We start from the raw sequence: 7,143 nt of genomic DNA on the forward strand, positions 1-7,143 counted from the left end.
AGAAGCTGCAATACATCTCTCCCTGCTATACATGTACACACACACACACCTTTCTCTTGATTTTTTTTCCTCCTAAACTGGAGAACTGCCCATGAGACAAGAGATAGTAGGAAAGGGTCTAGGCCCAAAACGTCAGCTTTCCTGCTCCTCTGATGCTGCTTGGCCTGCTGTGTTCATCCAGCTCTACACCTTGTTATCTCAGTTTGCCCATGAGACAATCCATTTTGGGATGTTACTATATTGGAACAGTTAATTAGTAGTAGTTAAAATAACAACATAATCAATAAACATTTTGATAGAGTTGTAGGTAAGCTAATTCTTTTCCCTTATTTTGTCTTTATTTTAACTGTTGTGTACAAATAAAGTGTATTTTAATTCAGATCTGCTGGTTTGACCAAATTGCATCTGGAAAACAATGCCTGGCACTTGCCTATAAAATAAGAAAAAGTTAGGGTCTAGGCCATCTTCTTAATATATTTTGAAGGGGTGTGGTCTGGTTCATAACAAATTGGGGGCTCATCCAGGATCAAAAGGTTGGGTTTAGGATTATTAGACTCAAAGGCAATGACCGTTAGTGTCTTTTATTTCGGGAGTAGCATTTGGTTGGTTTGAATAGGGTGAGCTTGTGTAATAATGGCTCTTTCTGTCTTTTCTGGGGGTGGAAGAAGTCACTTCTGGAGTTTTACAGAAAGCAAGGCAAAGATTGCAGAATTGGCAAACAAGCTGGAGTTGGTGTTGCCTGTGTCAGTGAGGAGAGGGGAGAAAATTGTGGCAATTGCACAGCATTTTCAATTGCCAGGAATGCCATTGGAATCTTTGGAAATGGCTAAATTTCAATTGCGAATGAAGCAGGTTGAGTTAGGGGCAAAAGAAAAAGAGAGATTAGCCCTGGCAAAACGAAAGGAAAGAGAAAAGCAAATAAAACAGTTTGAATTATGATTAAAAGCAGAGGAAAAAGTTAAAGGAAAGGAAGGCCCCAGCATAAGAAAGGGAGAGAGTTTTTGAACTTCAGAGGTTGGAACTGAAAACTCAAAGTCAACTTAAAATAGTTGGGGGCAGAGATGAATAGTAGGAGCAGTGATGAAGACCAATCCCATTGTAGCCATGGTGGTGTAGAGTGGAATCAAGTGACTAGTAATTGAGTTATGAGGGACAATTGAAGAAACCATCTTCAATTTAACCATCAAAAAGAAGTGGCTAAAAGAGGCCAGATTCCTTCAAATTAAATCAAGCTATATTTGTATGCATTTTTAACATTATGAAATAGCACAGGGCATTTCACAGGAGCATTATAAAACAAAGTATAACAAAGTCAAATAAGAAGACATTAGGTCTGACAATGTGATCAAAGTAGTAGATTTTAAGGAATTCTTCACAGTAAAACCAAAGTGCAGAGGTGGAAAGATGTAGGGAGGGAATTCCAGACCTTGGGCATAGGCAATTGAAGGCACAGCAATAGTGAAACAATTCAATTGGGAGTGCAGAAATCTCAGATCACTTGAAATATTTGATACTTGTCTTGAAATACTTAATGAATAAGAAAAGTGTTGGCCTAGCTTGCATCATTGATTCCAAAGAAGTGTCAGCAATGGTGACCAACAAATACAAGTGCTGTTGCCACTGTACAAAATTACAGTAGGAAATAAAAAGAAAACAGCTACAGGAAGAAAAGTGCAGCAACATCACCCAATCTATAACACTTACCAAGGATTATATTCTGATCAGTTCAATCAAACTTACTTGATCAATATCAGCACAAGATAGTCATTTCAGTTCAAGTCCTGCAATTTAAATAAGAAAAGACAGGACTCGGATAGAATTCCAAAACTTTTCTGGAAATATGACTTAATTATCTAATGATATTAAGTTCAAGGACTTGTGACACAGTAAGTAGAATCACTTCCTCAGATATAAACTCCACGTTCAAGTCCCACTCCAGGACTCAATGGCCAAGGAAGGTACCCCTAAAATAGGTTGCATATTAACTTGCCACCTGCCTTGGAGTATGTTGGCAGAATGTAGAAGAGCAGGAGAAATTCTTGATCAGCCACGTGATAGTTCTAATAGTTGTTGTTCTACCATTGCAATTCATAGCTCTGAACTACAACATGCATATAAATATGCACATTATCAAAGCAACTCGAACTTCTTAAGAGACAGTTTGGTTGGATAGCTAAGAATCATATAGATGCCAACAGCACAGGATGGAATTGAGACCTGCCTCATTGCCTAACCCGTGGATCAGAACTATCTTCGGGCAGAGAGAATTGAAGAATAATATTAACCATCATTGCATAATAAGGTTTTTTTTTCTCCATTTTCTGCCTCTTTGTTCTTTAGCTACTGGCTCAATAGCCATACAGGAGCTTGTAGTCATTGAGTATTTTGCCCGAGATGTGCAATGAGTATTGGTGGGCTACTACACTGTGGTACATCATGACCGCGAATAATCATCTTATCCATCGTCCAAACAGACCCGTGGGAGCTTATGGATGATGATGAAAAATGTGAGCTCTGGGTGAGGTTTCTTCTTCACAAGTAGAGGCCATCCATAGTACTGCTGCCGAAATTGTAAACTTTTTAACGTGAGGTCAAACGTCCCTCACTGCTTTGTGTTGCTTTTGTGGTATGATTGTCACCCCCAAGCTATTACTGTGTGTCATGTTATAGCATTACCAGCAGAATAGCCTGACAGAAACTCGCCCTTTATAGGAAAAGAATGTAGTACTCAGGATAGAAATGGCAGCGGATACTTAAATAGGGTAAAAGGGGTTAGAGTACATTCTATTCAAATTGTTGATGGATAAAAAGCACCAGAATACCCAAGCCAAAGATGTGGCTGCTTCCTCAAAAACCATAGAAAAGTTGAGGACATTTAAAATGCATGAATGGATTGTTTTCTTCCACGCTTATACATTCAATATATACAAGATGACATTTATAAGAAATTAATTTAATTCAAAAGTCCTCCCTCTGCCACCATTATAAAAACAGCCATTTATCTCAGCAGGATTTGGGAGTCAGCAGACGATGAGCTTTGACACCATGTCACACCTCAGGGATCACATTAAGAGTAGATATCTTTTATAATCAATCTGCCCAGAGATGCTATTACAAACCTCTGGAGCAGATGGAACGTGAACTCAAGCCTCCTGGGTCAGAAGTAGGGACACAACTACTGTTCCACAAGAGTCCCTACACCCAACAGAAGTAAAATTTGTTGGCAATCTTTGGAACCTGTGTATATTTGAAATTTAAGAAGCAGTATTCAGCCCATTGAACAATGGTGGGAATGGGGAACTCACCCTCACAGGGAGTTGTTAAAGCAAAAGTGTAGATCCATTTGAGGGAGATGTTACAATGCTTGGTTTAGATGTGGAAAAATGGGAGGAAGTTCAGGTGGAAGCTGAATGGCCTGTGCTGCATATCCAATGCAACCTTATTAATGCACATGTATATTCCTGATTAGTACGTTATGTGTGGTAAAGTAATCCAAACGTGGCAAATCGACTGTTTATCTCAGCCAGGCAGCTGTAGGGGCAAAAAAATTGACCTTGGTGCCCCCAAGGGAAGCTCCAATTGTTTGTATATGCTGGGTTGAAAAGGACAAGATGGAGCTTGTCTGTGATGCTCCTTCACTGCCTCTAAGCATTATCCAAGCTAATGCATTAAGTAAGGTTATTTGGATGACAATTGTGAATTGCCTATGAAGTCCAGCATGAAGTGTGGCCTATGGGAGGAAAATACTGAGGGGTTGAAAAATCACGAATAAAGCCTGCAATGCACGCATTTTACCATCCAAACTTTCTCCGTATAATAATAATGATCGTCTACGTACTACTTAACCAATAAGCTTACTGAATTTTTTGCAGAACGTTAATCGCATTATCCAAGGTACATAGCGGCTGAATGGTATTCTAGCAACGACTCGACCAATTTGCAAAGTAAGTACTGAAGGGAAAACAAATGTTCTTTAGGCCAATCTCCACGGAAAACAGATTGCCTTGCGTTTGTTTAGCCAGGCTGTATGAGTTTGTACATCATTTATTTTTGGATGGGGACAATAGATACATGGAGATGGCGAAGAGATACTCTGATTCACCACAAAGTATTGTGGGGGGGGGTGTTAGGAAATCAAGCTGAGGGCTATCTCATTAAGGCCGGGCGGTGGCGCTTCCTGTCTCCTCATTCCGACCACGTGGACCTGTCAGTTTTCAGCGCTCTCTCGACAAGCTGCAACATCTCATTCAGGAAACTGACACGATCGAGAACCCGTCTACCGGGCTTCCCATTCTCCGCCAGGCCTAGAATTCGGGCCCCCGTCAAACATAAACTGCTTTTAAAGAAAATAATCAGCGAACATTTACTTTCGTTTTTATCTCTAACCAAACGCCTTGCAATAAATAGCCAGTTTAATCTGACAAGTCTCAAATTCACCGACCAAAAAAAATCACAATTTACACAAAAATAAAACGATTCGTGATGAGGAAGTTAAACACGACACGACAAAACGGAAAATGCTACGTGAATACGAGTCCAGCCAAATGTTACACGATTACGACTTCTCGCGTTAAAAAAGTATAAAGTTTGCAAAATATTCATTTTTATATTAAAAACAGTGAATTTCCAGATTGGCTTTAAAATTTGCTTTACAGTTTACCATGCTAAAATAATGAAAACGCAGTTCGTGGAGTGAAGGGGAAGTAGTCAAAATCCACCCACGGTGTACATTTTAAAAATAATTTCTGTAAGTAGGACAAGGTTTTCAGTGTGTTAGAAAGTGCAAGCTCAGCCTGACATGCTTAGAACGTTCAGACACCGCTTCCCAGGGAACGTTCTCTTTGAACGAGGAGAAAAAGATACAATTCGAAGCACGAGGGAACCTCAGGGGCTCTCATAGTTAGAAACCAAACTGCTGCTGATCCCTTCATTAAAGACACCCACTTCTCATTTAAAATAATATATTTGTTTATACTCACGATCTTCCGACACGTAGCGCTGCAGTCTATGAAACTGCGTGCACCTATTTTAAATATTTATTTATATGTATATCCTTTTTTCTTTGCTTTTCGAGTCTTGAGCTAGCAGCTGCTTCTCAGCCGAACCAAGAAGCGAGAGAAACTCCAAAGAACGCCACGAAATCCCCTACTGTTGTCATGGTAACGTGCCGCCGCCTGGAACCCCTCCCCTGCCAGCAGCAGATGGCCCCAGCCTCGCCGCTTTGTGTATGTGTGTGTGTCTGTATCCCACACTAGGGCAGTACCTTCAGACAGAGAAAGAGGACGCAGGGGATGGAGCCACTTGGCCGACGCAGAAATAAATTCGTAAGCATTAAATTTCGTTTATTTTTCCATCAATTTTTTTTTAAATGGGGGTGGTGGAAGTTGGGTGAGTGCAAAATTGCAGTCGGCAGAAAGCGCCAACCAATGGGATGGCTGGTCTCGGGGGTTCCTACACGTCATTTTGGCGGTAAAGCCTTCAAGGTTTTAATGGAAATAATGATGCTGTTGACGAGTGTTTGATTTAGAGAATGCAATGCGTTTAAAGTCTTTTAAAGGTACATTCTTCTGCATTTTGCCAATACTTTCAGTTCACGTGGTACAAGTATGCATATTACGTAAATGCTTTTGCTGTAGGGTTTAAGGTGCTATGTTGATTTAATTCGTTGAAGTATCTTTAAACAAATGCTTTATTGTGGTATTTTCAGGCGTATCAATAATTGAAAACACAAGAAATCAGCGATCCCTCCAATTGACATCGTTAAGTAAAAAATTCCTATATATACGTTTGAAGGTTGGAAAAAAGTCTATGCAGCTGAGTTACTTGTTCTTGTCAATGGGCACAACTAGCCCCACTGAATAGATTGAACAAATTATCAAATGTTGCAAAGTGCAAATGTTTTTTGGCATCATCACTAATTGAGTCACTTGATCACAGTGACTGTTTTGAGCAGCATATGAAGAAGAGGAGAATGCTTTAATGAATTCTTCACGGAGGCCGCATGTCTGCAGTGAAATTCAGACCAAGATTATCACCAATTGGGTCAAGTCTGACCTGGAGTTAGTGACCTGGATCGTACCTGCATTGCTTCCAAAAAGAAAATTGCTGATAAGCTCACCCTACTTAGGCATTTGATTTCTTATGTGCAGGAAAGGAGCATGGAATCCTGCATCATCAGTTTGGACAACAAAAAGCCTTTGACAGAATATCATAGATGATATTCTCTAAAACAGGTTTTGGGGAAAGAATCTATCATTGATTCCAATTGCTCTACATAAACATCAGCAGTGCAGTTTCAATCCTGGATAGGAATCAGATAGGGCTGCCCCCTCGTCTCTGCCTTGTTTGTGTGCTGTATTAATTTTTTTTTTTTTTTTGCTGCGTGTACCAAGGGAGGATATGAATGTAAGAGGGCTGACAAGCTCAGGACCAGAAGTGTGAAGTTCAAAGCCCTCTACACATAGATGGTATCAACATCTTGATTCTGTTGTCAGTTTGCAGAGTAAACCATGGCAAGAGTGAGGCCATGTTCTTTGGGAACCAGCCCCAAAGATCTTTTGTACCATTCACTGTTATATCAGACTATCTGAAGATGCCGGGATACGGTTTGTAGGAGCTCGGGCACTCTCAAGTCAGTTAGACCATTTGTACCACCAAGCCCTTGTGAAAATGTTTCTGTAGAAAAATCATCTTTGACCAAAGTCCATCAGGCTGTTGTCAGTGTTTAACATCCGAGGCTCTGCAGGAGGAAGGGAAGATAGGATCTATCTGTTGAGCAAACTGTCGACATAATTTGGCCGAATGTTTCATTGTCAGAGCTATTAAACTAAGACCAAGGTGTGGCTTCGCTAGTGGTGAGAAGGGTCCAGGCTATTAGATTTTTCCTGTATGCCTGGAATTACTCCCTCCACAAGCTGCCTTCAAGTGAGTTGAGGTGGGAAAGAGACAGTCAATTGTCCTTTTTTTTTAAGGAATGTGCCCTTGAAAAGCAGATCTGGAAAGAGATTAAATGGTTTTTGTAAAGGTTCATCTTGAGCAGCTCCATAACTCTGCGCTCTCCAGCCTGTTTCTAGAAATGCACTGTGAGATCAATTTCAGCAGCTGGAGGACCATCAACACGGTAAAACATATGATATGGAGGTG

At 40.5% G+C, this 7,143-nt stretch overlaps 1 protein-coding gene and 1 long non-coding RNA gene across 6 annotated transcripts in view; one reads left to right on the forward strand and one right to left on the reverse strand.

The window, feature by feature from the left end:
* foxn2a (forkhead box N2a) overlaps positions 1-5,088 on the reverse strand; it is a 69,143-nt gene extending 64,055 nt beyond the window's left edge. For 2 of the 4 annotated variants that reach the window (XM_048600714.1, XM_048600711.1), the window contains exons 1-2: positions 4,980-5,088; positions 1,741-1,781 (exon numbers count right to left, since the gene is read on the reverse strand). The gene's annotated coding sequence lies outside the window, so the exon portion shown is untranslated. Of the gene's footprint in view, positions 1-1,740; positions 1,782-4,660; positions 4,680-4,979 lie in introns of those variants that run through there. The other 2 variants (XM_048600712.1, XM_048600713.1) reach the window with 2 other exon arrangements.
* LOC109910958 overlaps positions 1-7,143 on the forward strand; it is a 140,211-nt gene that overhangs the window by 83,645 nt on the left and 49,423 nt on the right. For both annotated transcript variants that reach the window (XR_007262823.1, XR_007262822.1), the window contains exons 2-3: positions 3,873-3,944; positions 5,075-5,324. This is a non-coding gene — a long non-coding RNA (uncharacterized LOC109910958). The remainder of the gene's footprint in view (positions 1-3,872; positions 3,945-5,074; positions 5,325-7,143) is intronic.

The sequence above is a fragment of the Rhincodon typus genome, chromosome 9, assembly GCF_021869965.1.
Source record: "Rhincodon typus isolate 14 chromosome 9, sRhiTyp1.1, whole genome shotgun sequence".
Lineage (NCBI taxonomy): Eukaryota > Metazoa > Chordata > Chondrichthyes > Orectolobiformes > Rhincodontidae > Rhincodon > Rhincodon typus.